Source organism: Sphaerodactylus townsendi, linkage group LG04, assembly GCF_021028975.2.
Source record: "Sphaerodactylus townsendi isolate TG3544 linkage group LG04, MPM_Stown_v2.3, whole genome shotgun sequence".
NCBI lineage: Eukaryota > Metazoa > Chordata > Lepidosauria > Squamata > Sphaerodactylidae > Sphaerodactylus > Sphaerodactylus townsendi.
The window spans coordinates 112,991,067-113,005,200 of record NC_059428.1 but is presented as its reverse complement, the minus strand read 5'-3'; positions in this window follow the sequence as shown (position 1 = coordinate 113,005,200).

Below are 14,134 nucleotides of genomic sequence, written 5' to 3'. Positions count from 1 at the left end.
TTAATCATGAGTAGAAAACAACACTTGACTTCATCATGCTGTCTATTTCTTTTCCACATTTACCAATGGTGTGTAATGGGTCAAGAAAATACACACCTGCTGTGACTTATCACATATTCTGCTATACTAGAGTTTATGAAGAACTGGAGAGAGAATAGACAATAGCAGCTCTGTATCTCTAGTAATATCAATATTTACCTCGGGCCTTGAATAATTCTTTAAAGCCTCAAAGATATTGTAGATGTATCTTTATCTGTTGTCTAGAAGTATGTTGTATCGTTCCATATGCTACAGGACCATGACATTTATATTTAGGAAAAAATGTCAGCTCTGTTGAGGAGTTAAGCTATTCTGAAATAAGTTACACACTTCACCTTAAATCATGCAACTTTGGCTTTTCACACTGTGGTAAGTGCAACTATTTACCAGTCACATTGCCATTATAAATTCTTCCTACTGTTAAGCATTAGGGGATGCTAGAGGAGGCTTTACCTTTCCTTCTGAGAAAAACAAGTGTTGCTGTATGCAGAGGTACAGCACTGGCAGGAAAATCACTAGTTTTTTTTTGTTGAATAAGACCGCCATTCTGATCAAATCTGAACAGTAAGCAAATACAATGTACCAATCATACAGCTGATACCCACTGCTTCATCCGCTCACAAAATGTCCTTTGCAAATGTGAGGCTGCCCAATGCATTCATGAGTCAGTCATGATCCCATGCTGCTGGCTGAACTGTGTACAAATGGCTGAGCCCTCCAAAGAAGAGGGAGTGTGTAGAGGCTCTCATGGCCCTTCCGTGACTAGAGTAATTCTGATCACCACTTTGAGAATTTTCCTCCAGGCCAGATGGGGGGGGGGGGGTTCTGGAGGTTTTTGGCCTTCCCCTAGGCACAGTACAGAGGTAATTGGGGGAGTAGGGGCAAGATAGTTGATAATGTTATGCCCTCTGCAAGCTGTTGGAATAGGTGGTCCTTGAGGTCCCTTCCTCTATATTTCTAAGGAATGCTATGATTATTGAAATGATGGCAGTCATGTGTGCAGCTGTCATATGAAGGCCTTGCCCATACTGTTGGTGTATTCACACAATTCTAATGAGGTCATGAGCCCACCTGTACACTTTTTGCCTAGGTCCTTCCAATGGTACAAACTGGCAAACAGTCTTTCTCTTATGCATTCCCCAAAGATGCAAATCAAAATCCACCCTCCACCCCACATGGCATGAACACACATGAATACATGAAGCTGCCTTGTACTGAATCAGAGAGATTTCCAAGGAAGGCTCTGCAGAGGAAGGTAGTGGCAAACCACCTCTGGTTCTCACTTGCACATACAGACTGTATAATTAGAGGACAGATACATGAAGTATTCCTCTGAAAAGCATGGTGTTTGCCATGACTTCTAGTGGTGCAAATATTCTGGCAATGTTCTTAAATCTGCAAGAGCCCATTCATACCTTCATCTTTACATGGTAAACACATGTGAGGTTGGAAACTAAGCAGGATCAGCCATGGTTAGTGCTTGCAATGGAGACCACCAAGAAACACGGAGGCTGCTTTGCAAAAGAAAGCAATGGGAAACCACCATTTCTTACAAAAAAAACCCCTTGGTCCTGGGTTGCTATGAGTAAGTTTCAGCTTGGTGGTACACAGTTATTATTAAGGAGGATCCAACCTAAGTAGTGCATGGAATTTGCAGCAGTTATTATATGTCTCCCTTAAATGTGCAAAGCTGCTTCTGCCTTCTCTCTTTATTACAGAATGTGTGTCAGTTTAGGTAATGAAACCATTTAAGATGCCTAGAGGATATTTCTGAAGTGGGAAATGATAGATTCAATTCACCAATCATAAAAATGACACTCTCATATTACTGTTTATAGGGCTACCATTGTTTCAGATCCCTACCTGCCAAAGCATACAATATCCCTTCCCAAAGCAATTACTTTTTTAAAAAATCAGATATTTTACTACTCAAAAGCCATGCAATGGAAGTCTTATGAAGAAAACAATATGTGGTATTAGTTGACAGTACCCCCAGATGTTCTTGCTACAACTTATTATATCCGTGCACTTAAAATGGCTTCTCACAATGAAAATGAATGATGTACAATAATTTTCTACCTCAGTGAATGAACAGCTATCACAATCAAGTGCAAAACTATGTCTTAACCATCTGTTCCATAACCATAGTTTTCAAGATTATAAAAGGTAAGAAAAATATTCTATAAAGGGAGAATATCTAATGTTAAATTGTGATGAGAAATAAAAGAAGTGTTGCATGTTAATACAATGTCTTTTTCCTGCTCACACCTTAGTGAAGAATCAATGGGGAGGGGAGGGGAGGATCCTGTATATTCTTGAAACCCCCGACTTAGTTCTCTTTGCTCCCACATCTCCTTGTAACAAGCTCCAAGTTGCAATCAGTGAACGTCCCACAACTGATATCTCAGAAGGGTTCATGGGTTGCAAACACTCCTGGGAAGGTGAGAGTAAAAGAAATCTTGCTGTTTCCTGAGAGTTCCAAAACAACTCAGTTTTTGTTCAGGTGGTTACCATGTTCAGCTATAATGATCAGATGTGAGCCAATTACCTGGTCTGTTCAGTTTGCACTGAACTACTCATACTCTCACTGAGTAGGTTTCCTCTGAGTGGGGTTTCACAATTCTCCATGTGGCACACACAAAAATCCTACTGATACGTACATATAAACACCCATTAATATTGCTAACACTAACAACAACAACCTTTATTAGGCATTGATATTGCTAAGCATTTCCTAAACAGACATCAAACAGCTGGACTTTTTTTTAAAAAAAAGGCAATGTGTTTATCACTGATCTATGTATTTTGTGATTGATGCCACTGTTTAAACAATTTCCTATTGACCAGAGCAGTGGCACATCAAGCACGGGGTAGGGTGGGTGTGGGTGTGTTGAACTCCATCAAGCAGTGAAAATGCACATGCGTGAAAAACTGATTGCTGTGTACGGGACTGTAAGCAAGAAGCATGGAGAAACAACCTGTCAAATAGTCATGTCGAACAGGTCAACAAGCAAACAGTATCAAAGAACTGGCTCTCTGTTTCCACCTGGGGATGGGACATAAGCCCAACTGGCAAATGTTCCAGAACCTCTATTGTCTACATGCATACTTATTTTCATATAAGGGACTGTTTAATTATATTTCACTGTCCCTTCACCCACATAACAGCTATCTTCAGTGGTTGAACTTGAGAAGGACTCTACTATATGTTTTGATGGGTGAGTGTGGATCATACACTGTTAAGAATGGGTTAGCTTCTCTTGCAATGCCCTGCAGATTCACTGAGTCCCCATGAAGTTCAATGGATGGCTGTAGATATCTAAAAGGAAGTCTTAGAAATACACAACACATGAAACGAATCAAGATTCCTGCTTAAAAAATTATTCAGCTATTCTTGTTCCTATCTGCAGTCTGAAATAAAGTACCTACATCATGTTTAAAATGTCATGGTTGGCTTTCCCTGCTTCTTTTTTCCTGGGGTCTGATGATCAATTGAGATCTGTATATCCTACTATTATTATTTTTTGTCTAGTCAGATCTGATTTATGGCAACCCCTGGTGGGGTTTTCAAGACCAAAGATGTTTAGAGGTAATTTTACATTGCCTACCTCCATGTCACAACCTTGGTATTCCTTGTAGGTCTCCCATCCATATACTTGCCAAAGTCAACCCTTGAGCTATCCAGGTCAGGGTGTGCATCTTGCTATATACACTGAATCTAGGGTTGGTAAATGGGAAAAAAATTCGGCCCCGGTTCGGATTCGGCTCCAGTTCGGATGTATGGGGTTGGATCCCCCCATATCCGAGCCTGCCAGGCTCGGATACACCCGAATTTCCGAGATTCTTGGGTTCGTTTTTATTTTTTTAGCTGTTTTCCCCTATTTTGGCCTGCAGGGGGCGCATTTTTGAACAGTCAGAGGACTGCAGGGTATTAACAGCCTTGATTTCCACTCAAGTTTATGCATTTAGTTAGGTTATGGGATCTCGAAGATAGCCCCTATATTCCATTGTTTTCAATGGGAGCCAATTGAATATAGGGGCTATCTTTGAGGGTCCATAAAATGGGCCCCCATGAACCAAACTGCACCAAACTTCAGTGCATGACTGCATCAGTATTCCAAAGATACCCCGTATTTCATTTTGGCCTGCAGGGGGCGCATTTTTGAAGCTATCGGCATGAAAATTGCAGGGTATCTTCAGACAACTGTTCTGATCATGCACCCCAAGTTTGGTGCATTTTGGTTCAGGGGGGCCCAAGTTATGGACCCTCAAAGATAGCCCCTATATTCCATTGTTTTCAATGGGAGCCAATTGAATATAGGGGCTATCTTTGAGGGGTCGCTGGAAGCCCCATGAGCTAAACTGCCTAAACTTAAGGAGTGTATAATCAAGGCACAATATGTCAAGATACCCTGCAATTTTTCTCATGCTGATACCTTCACAAATGCACCCCCCTGCAAGGGCACCCCAGGATTACACTTGCCTCCAAGATCTCTGTGGTTTTGCATACTGAATTTTTTCAATTGCTTTCAATGGGGGGGGATTCCTGGGAGATTGCCTGCAGGGGGTGCATTTTTTAAAGGTATCATCACCAAACTCTCAGGGTGCCTTCATGACACTGTTATAATCCATGCACCCTATGTTTGGTGCAGTTTGGTCCAGGGGGGCCCAAGTTATGGACCCCCAAATGGGTTGCCCCTATCCCCCATTGTTTCCAATGGGGCCGAATAGAAGATAGGAGGAGCTACATTTGAGGGGTCCATAACTAAATGGGCCCCTGAACCAAACTGCACAAAGCTTGGGGTGCATGATCAGGAACAGTGTCCTGAAGACTATCCTGAAAGTTTGGTGTCACTAGCTGGAAAACAATTTTTTTTGTAATTTTTTTTGTTGAACCTCCATGTATAAGAGCAGTGAGACAAATATTTTAAAGGTATTGGCACCAAACTTTCAGGGTATCATCAGAAGACTCTCATGATCACACCATACAGGTTTGGGGGACTTTGCTTCATGGGGTTCACCAATGCTATGGGTCCCAAAGGGTAGGGTCCATCTCTGCCCCATGGAAGCAAAAGTCCCCCAAACTATGGTGTCATCAAGACTCTCTGAAGATACCCTGGTAGTTTGAAGAACTGTACCTTCAGAAATCCTGCACCCCATGGACACCCTCAAGAACATTTCCCATTGACATCAATGCAACCGAAGAGTCAATGCAGAACAGGGAATCTCAAAATGAGGGGAACAGCACCTACCAGACCCACGGCACACACAGCCTGGAAAAGAAGCCTGCAAACCTTCACCTCTTAAAATGAAGCAACTTTGTGCAATACTCTTACCAACCTGGGGGCACAAGCTGACTCTGTTACCAAGCGATGATTGCCACACAGTCACCACATCAACGCCTAAAAGCAGCCAGCACAAAGGAATCCACAATTTGGAAAACCACTTATACTGAAAGAAAATATCACAGTGCAACGCCAGATTTCAACATTTCTGATTTCCAACATTCCCTTTGGCCTAATCACAGAACTGTCTCCATTCCACCTACTTTTAAGGTGTCTGTGGTAGGGACGTCGGGAGATTACTTCAAGCATTACAGATACAGAGAAACAGGGTATATGCATTTTAGCGCCAAGTTCCTCTTCTGTACAGATGACAGCTATTTAACAAAAGTCACACACTGTAACACCAGGGAAAAAAACAGTCTTTATGCTTCAGTAATGCAAGGGGCGAACACCCTGCCCCCCCCCCCCATGCACACACACACCTAAGAATCCAGACAGCTTAAGAGTGAAACACTGAAAATGCTCACTACAATACCATACCATGCAAAACATCACAACTTAAGTTACACACACACCCCAACAACTCAGCACTTTTGTGGCTTGTTACAGCCTTGTTGCCCAGCCCCTCTCCAAATTCCAAGAGGAAAGCTACGCGTGCTTTCAACAGTTAGTAAAAAGCAAAAAAAGTGCTTAAAGGCAAAAATTAGTTTGGTTGGTATGGTTTCACTTACCGAAATCCTACCTTTACTTGTCTTTTCTTCTCCTCTCCAGGCATGCAATAGCCCATTAAGGCAGGCTCTCCATGATACAGGGATTTCAAGGAAATGGGCCATCCTTGAAAAGTCTCTCCAAGCTCTCTGACACAAAATGGACTGGGACCAGTGGCCCAGTACAATTTGTGGCCAGATGCGGTTTTTCAAAAATCCAAAAGGAGTTCCTTAAAGTAATCCAAGCAGTCTGGGCAAAATCTCTCCATATGGGGCTGCAGGCCCAGCCCTTTGTTCAAGTCAGGCTGAATTGAAGCCATCAGGCAGCAAGGTGTGACCCATTTCCACTCCAGTATGGGTGGAAACATTTTCAAGAAGACAAAGGGAATAAAGTGAAATGGCCTCAAGGTCCTTCTTTGCAGACTTGGGCAGATCTGAATTTAGCAGCTGCAATGTATTGTTGAAGGCTTTCAGGGCCATATGCAACTGGTTCTGGTGGGTTTTCTGGGCTGTGTGGCCGTGGTCTGGTGGATCTTGTTCCCTAATGTTTTGCCTGCCATCTGTGGCTGGCATCTTCAGGAAGTGTATCACAGAGGGAAGTCTGTGTCCATAACTTTGGCCCCCCGTGAACCAAACTTCACCAGACTTGGGGAGAATCATCAGGACAGTCTCCATATGATACCCAGAAATTCTGGTGCCACTATCTAAAATCGCATGACATGCACCAAAGCAAGAAATTTCCCCCAGATTCTGTGCTCTTGGAGTGACTTCACTCCATTGCAGCCAAAAAATAGGGAGGGATCCATGAGGGATCCTTGGTGTTTTAGAAGTACTGTTTTTGAGCCACTTTCTGTGGCACCCACAGAGCATGGGAGGAGTGATTGCTGTGTTCAGACTGGTGTCAAAGGGCTTGATCTGTGATGTGCAGGTGATTTTGGTGTGACCAAGTGAAAAAACCAAGAGGATCTATGGGGATCCATGCTTTTTAAGCTTGAGGTCTCTTCGCGTAGACTGTGGCACCACAGAGGCGTGCAGGTAATGTGTGATTGTTTTTGTGCAGCCTTGTGTCTGGAGGCCTTGCACTGTGATGTGATTGTGTTTTAGGAGTTACTTAGCACAAAAATCATGTGGATCCATGAGGATCCATGTTTTTGAAGCATATTTTTGCGCCACTGCGTTTCCACAAAGCGTGGGATCCATTATTATTTTGTGAAGACATGTGGTCTAAGGAGTTTTTGCTATGATGTGGTGGTGATTTTTTACTGGGATAACTTGGTAGAAAAACCAGGAGGGGGAATCCATGAGGGATCCATGCTTTTTTTAAACCATGTTTTTTGTGCTACTGTGGGGCCACAAAGCTGGTGGTATGTGTGATTGTTTTGTGCAGACATATGTATAAGGACTTGTACTGTGATGTGGCAGTGATTTTGGGGTGACCAAGTGAAAAAACCATGCAGCTCTGTGGGGATCCATGCTTTTTAACCATGTTTTTGTGCCACTGTGGGACCACGAAGCATGGCATATGTGATTGTTTTGTGCAGACATGTGTCTAAGGACTTGCGCTATGGTGTGGTGGTGATTTTGGGGTGACCAAGTGAAAAAATCATGAGGATTCATGGTTTTTAAGCAGGTCTTTGCACCAATGCGGTGCCACGGTTTGTGGGATTTCTCCCTTTCTCCCACACACCTTTCCTGCTTCAGGATGCCCCTGAAGCACACCAGAGATTCCCCAAAACAGAGCCAACATAACACCCAAGAGCCACTCAGCAACGTAAGATATTTATTAGGGGGAGAGTCGTGATTTTTGCGGTGTTTTTAAAGCTTTTCAAGCCAAGTGTAGCTTTTTAGTTTTCAAGCAGTTTTGTGTTCAGTTTTCAAGCAGCTTTGAGCAGCTTTGGGGGCAAGGGAGGGTTGTGTGATTCGTGGTTTTGTTTTGTGTTTGTTTACTTTCACAAGCCATGTGACACTGAGTGCCTGGCTGCAGAGGCTATTTCATAAAAAAAAAACTTTAGTGGCTCTCTTGGGGGAGGCTTAGGGATTTTGTGTGTGTGTTGGCAATGAGGATTGTGCATTTAATCATTATTTTCCAGAAAAAAGGAAGAGAAACTGAGAGTTTTACAAACTAGTCTGGTTGAGAAGTGAAGTATTCTGTACTGTAGCAAGGAGAACTTGAAGCTCCACCTAGAGATTGGCAAATTAGCTTCCAAGGGAACTTCAGATGTCTCTTTCTCCTTCTATTTGTTCTCGTGCTAGCTGAACCTTATACCCAATTGAGAAAATATACAGTAATGATAATGATAATGACTACAAGTCCTCAGCAGTCCAAATAATAACCCTGGAAACCTTTTGAAGTAAGAAAAACAGCGGGAGGGCAAAGTCCCCCTCTACTTGCATAGTGATCTCAATAAGAAATGGTCTCCTGCACTTACAGGGGGGAAACAAATGAGTGAGTGATTTTTTTTCTCTTTTAACTGGGGAAAGTCTCGTGCTGTCGAGTGCCGGCAGCAGAGACTTTTTCACTTTTAAAAAATAAACTTTATGAGCTCTCTGGGAAGGTTTAGGGTCTCTCTCTCTCTCTCTCTCTCTCTCTCTCTCTCTCTCTCTCTGTGTGTGTGTGTGTGTGTGTGTGTGTGTGTGTGTGATTGCCCCTGCCGATACAAACAAACTTTAAAGAGCTCTCTCCAGTCAGCTTTAGACTATGTGTGTGTGTATGAGTGAGTGAGTGATTTTTATTTCGAATGGAAGGGAGCCTGCCTGTGACGATACAAACGAACAAACTTTAAAGAGCTCTCTCTGGTCAGCTGACTGTGTGTGTGTGTGTGTGTATGAGTGAGTGATTTTTGTTTTGAATGGAAGCCTCGCCGAAACGGGCAGCAGAGCCTAGTTCATTTAAAGGAAAAAACGTTAAGGGTAAGAAGAAGGGCTTTCTCAGCAGCCCGCAAACGGGGGTATTCTTTTCTCTCTTTTTTTAATGGAATGAAGCCTCGTCCTGGAGCCACCGATACCGAGCGGCAGAGGCTATTTCATTCAAGAAAAAAAACTTTCTAAGGGGAAAGAGGGCTTTTTCGGCAGCACGCGAGGGGATGATTATTTTCTCTCTTTTTAATTGAATGAAGCCTCGTGCTGGCGCCGAGTAGTAGTTCTTTTATTTAAAAAAACCCTTTAACTTGTTGCGGGCTCGGCTGGCTTGTGAAGCCCGAATATTTTCGGGGCTGAGGAGGGTGCCGCCGCCTGCCGCCGCCTGCCGCCGCTGCCGGAGGGGGTTGTTTGTCGTCCCCCGGGCGCCACTGCCTGCCGCCCGAGGGGGTTGTTTGTCGCCCCCCGCCGCCGCCGCCTGCCGCTGCCTGCTGCCGCCGGAGGGGGTTGTTTGTCGCCCCCCGCTGCCGCCGCTGCCTGCCGCCGGAGGAAGTTGTTTGTCGCCCCCCCCGCTGCCGCCGCCGCTGCCAAAGGGGGTTGTTTGTCCCCTCCCGCCGCCGCCACCTTCCCGATGGAAGGAAGCGGCTGGGGAGGGTGCCGCCGCCTGCCGTGGCGCCACTTGCCTCCGCTTTACAGTTTTTTTCCCCCGGCTGGCTCGGAGGAGCTTCCGCTCGGGGGAAGGGCGCAATCCGAACCACTGGCGTTCGGATTTGCGCATAGTTCAGAGGGGGCAAGTTCGGACCCTTGGGGGTCTGAAACCCTCCGAACTAGCGGATCTCGGGCCGAACTGCAGTTCGGCCGGATCCGATCCGCCAACCCTATGATTCAACTAGTTTTTCACTGGTAAATAAATAAGTAGGGTGGTTCCTTTTACCATCCCAAAAGGCTATGCTGAGTACCATGGGATCTGCATAGTCAGAAGGTACATCAACAGGGCCTACTTATGAAGGAAAACTGCATGAGAATGAGGGGGGAAAGCTATCTAGTTCCAGTCCGCTATCAATTCCATAAGACTGGCAAATTTTTCTCATTGTATTGGTTTTTATCTTTTCCTGATGCAACAAAGTCTTGATCCTCCATGAACTTTCCAGTTAAATATTAATCTCTGTTACTGGTACATAATATGATTTTTGCTTAAGCAATTGTGCTATATATCCAGTGGTGGGATTCAGCAGGTTTGCACCACTTCGGCAGAACCAGTTGTTAAAATGGTGCTTGCAAACAACCAGTTGTTAAATTATTTGAATCCCACAACCGGAATCAGTTGTTAAATTATTTGAATCCCAACACTAATATCCCATCATGTTTTTCCTCATAATACTTATTTAAATAGAAATTCTCTTTACTGACTATGAGGAAAATCCAAATATGCCTAAGGAAGAACTTCATATGTGATGAGAGACAGTTTGACATTGCCCTTCTAATCATTTGATTTTACTATTGTTTTTGATGAACACAATTAATCTCCTTCAGAATTTAATGGTTTAGGTTTGTTCTGAGGTGAATGTGTTTTTGCTTCTTGATTAATTGATGCCATTACTGCTTAACTGCCCTGATTAAACATCTATTTAAATACTACCTGTTAAAGCCACAATAGATTTCCTTTTATGTATTAGCTATTAACCTTTTGACATGCCCACCTCAAAATGCCAAAGTTGAGATTACACATTACTGGATTGACCTTCATTAGTGCAGAAACATGTCTTTGAGGTTGTCATATGAATTCAATGAGGGATGAAGGTTTTGTACATGCATACCATACCCAAAAAAGAAGACTTGCAGGAGTGATATGATACATCTTGCTGATGGTTCACCAAGAGATGTCCTACAACATGGGATGATCATTGTGCCATAACACGTCAACAATTCCAGTTGACTGTGGTATGGATGATGGCTACCATATTAAAAGAGTCATATGACTAAAACTCAGTAGAAGATCACAAGCTCTGCATGAATAAGGGTCCAGTTTCCATCCCTGGAATTTCCAGGAGAGAACAGCCAATATCGAACTAGATGAACCAGTGGCTTGAAATAGTATAACACACTTCATATATTCCATATGGCTTTATTGATTTGCAGGTGGATTAACTTGCATCAGAACAACAACATAGAAAATATATTTCAGTATGAAATGAAATGTTTTCTGGACTCCACTTGGAAACTCAGGTTAGGAGTTTAGAACTGCAAACTTCTACTTTAACACAGCTATAGTGAAGTTATTGGTGATTTCTAATCTATGTAACAGAGACATGCTTTTTCCCATACAATTGAAACGAGACAGGACTGGAGGCCATATAGTCATAAAGAAGCCAGTCAGTTGTGGGATGTTATTATCATTTTGAGGGAAGATATGTACCCTTGTTCTCCTTTTACTTCTGCTAAGGTTAAATGGTCACTTTAAAACAACTGGAGAATCAGACTAATCACCAATACCATCAACACTTACCAGCATCATTATAAAAAAGATCCTGAAGCCATTGTTAACAGTTAAGCTACCATTCAAATAGCATAAAAGAGTTGTTTATTGCAAGAAGTTGTTTTGCCCCAATGGCAAAAATATTGTGCTTTTGGACTTCTAGGCACTGCAGTTAGAGTTGAATTTTATCCAGTTTTTGAGCATTAATTCCATTTACAGAAGTTGGCTGGACTACCTCTACGTTTTGAACCATGACTGATTTGAGTGATCTCTTTTACAACCTTTTGAGGAACTGAAAGACTGGACATATTGCTATTTAAGACATGGTATGAGGTGACAACTGGCAGCTGGCTCTGTGGCCCTAACAGGCCAACTGGAAGTGACTAAGACCCAGTTAGAAGTGATGGAATGCTGTTGTTTGCAAAGTAGGGACTTACCTCAAACTTAGTCCAGGTGTGGAAGAAGAGCTCAGGAGTTCAGACAGAGGAAGCAGAGCTGCCAGTGCAAGAGGAAAGGAATGGAATGCAGACTTGCCTTTGCTTCTCTCCAAGGATCAGTGATGAGATAAGTATTGGGGGAGAGGGCAAACCCATCATGGAATTGGTGCAGGGTTGCACTGATGTGGGTGCCCACCTCACCAGTGTAAAAAGCAAATATGCCAGTAGGGTGGGCAAATATGTGGATGGCAGGGCATTGCACAGTTCTGCAGTGCCCAAACCCAGATGTCTAAGCTGTGACAGCATCGGTGGGGTATAAAATCTCATGCCAGCAGTTGTAGTGGGGGTAGTCAGGGGGCATTCCCAGAGGTGAAGCTGACTGCAATCAGATTCTTAAGGGCTTGCAGCCTGGGGACAACCCCCACACTGGTGGCAGAGTTATGACACAAAAATGTGTGTTGTAACTCTATCGCTTCAATGAGGTTTCCAGGCAGCAGGATTTTCTCTTTGTTTTCACCTTTACTGTGCTGCCTGAAACCCCTTTTGAGGTGACAGGGCTGTGCCACTGCAGTCACATCCTCAACCACCAGCCCCACCCCCCCCCCCCCCCGATTGGGTTGTTACTTATATATCAGCTTGCTTAAGAAACTGGAGATGTGTACACAGCATGGGTAGTTAGTGTTTGATGATAAAAAGAAAAGGTTGCCATGGGTGGGATAGATAATTATTATCAGTGGAACCAGTGCACAGACAGTTGTAAGAAATTGAACATCTGACCAAGATGATGTCTGTACTATTGGGAGCTGTCCATGGTGCTTATCAAATTTATAGTTTCAGGGGGTAGCCGTGTTGGTCCTCAGTAGAATAATTAGATTCTAGTCCAGTAGCACCTTAGAAACCAACAGGATTTTCAGAGTATAACCCTTTGAGAGTCAAACCTCTGTCTGAAAAAGGGAGTTTTGACTCTTAAAAGCTTATACCTTTTGTTGGTCTCTAAGGTGCTACTGGACTCAAATCTAACTACCAAAGCATCAGTTTAATGCCACAAGCAAAACTTAAATGGAAAGTGACCTTAATGCAAGATACAGTGGAATATGTATTGCATTTTTTCACAGTTGTATCTTGGTCCCAAATATAAAGTACTACCTTGAAATGACTATGATGCATCCCTTTGATTTGGTCCTTTCGGATTGTCAATTCTCCTATATAAGCTAAAAAGAATTGTGTATTTGATTCCTGTGATGTTTTTCAGTGTCACAATACTTTTATTGTGCTCTTGTACTTTCAGAGGTTGCTTGACATTTTCCCACTGATGGAAAAATACATTTCAAAAAAAAATCTGCAAAACCATAATCCATCCATAAGACAATTTCGTCATGGTTTTGAAGGGCCGAAGAGACAACATATGAGTAATTCATTTTAAGCACTTGATCTGTTACTTCATGAAATCAGTTATGGTTCTTTTTTAATTCACTAGTTGTGGGTACCTCTATGCATACAGCAACAACCTCAGACAACTAGCAACTTGTGTTAATAGTAAATGAACATTGCATATTAAAGAACCCTAATTATCAGTTACTCAGGCACAAGGTGTACGCTCCACTACTACATTTCATCAGCATTTTCATCCAACAGTTCATTATGTTTAGAGAGGACTTGTTCAGCAGAAACAAAACAAGGTGCAACTTTGAGTGATCCAGACAGAGTTAGGTCACCACTAATGGGTTCTAAAACGTTGTGTTGTCGGCTGTGGAGACATGAGGTTAAATATAAAACAGCATGAGTGGCTCACAGCTTATGTAATGGGACTTGCCCCTTGCTGCACTGAGGGTAACCCATGAAATTCTGGTCCTGTGGAGTTAATGGGACCCCAGGAACAGCAGGAGGTAAAGTGAGAATCTTCAGCAGGAGTGTGGAAATAGCTTCTCTCGTCTCCCAACAAAAGCATCGTTCTTACAGCATAAAGGCCATTACTTCAGCAGATGTGTGCCTTTGGACCCAGTCATGGAGATTTGAATCCATTTGAATCATATAATCTGGAGATGTAATCCACAAGGTGTACAGATGTTGTTAAAAAGGGAAATGGATAATAGTATCTAAAAATGCTGAATGTTCATGCTGAAGGCACTCAGTGGAAAAATGAGATTCATTATGTTAAGAAGAAAAAAGAGAGACAGGAAAATTGAAAAACATGCAAAAAGTGAAATATCTGGAAATTAAAAATTTTTTTTACAGAATATCATAACCTATGCAACAGATTACAGGAACAGTCAGAGAAAGACAGAGGCACAAAATTATAAAGGACAGGGGGGAAAAACAGTTAGCAATAGGACA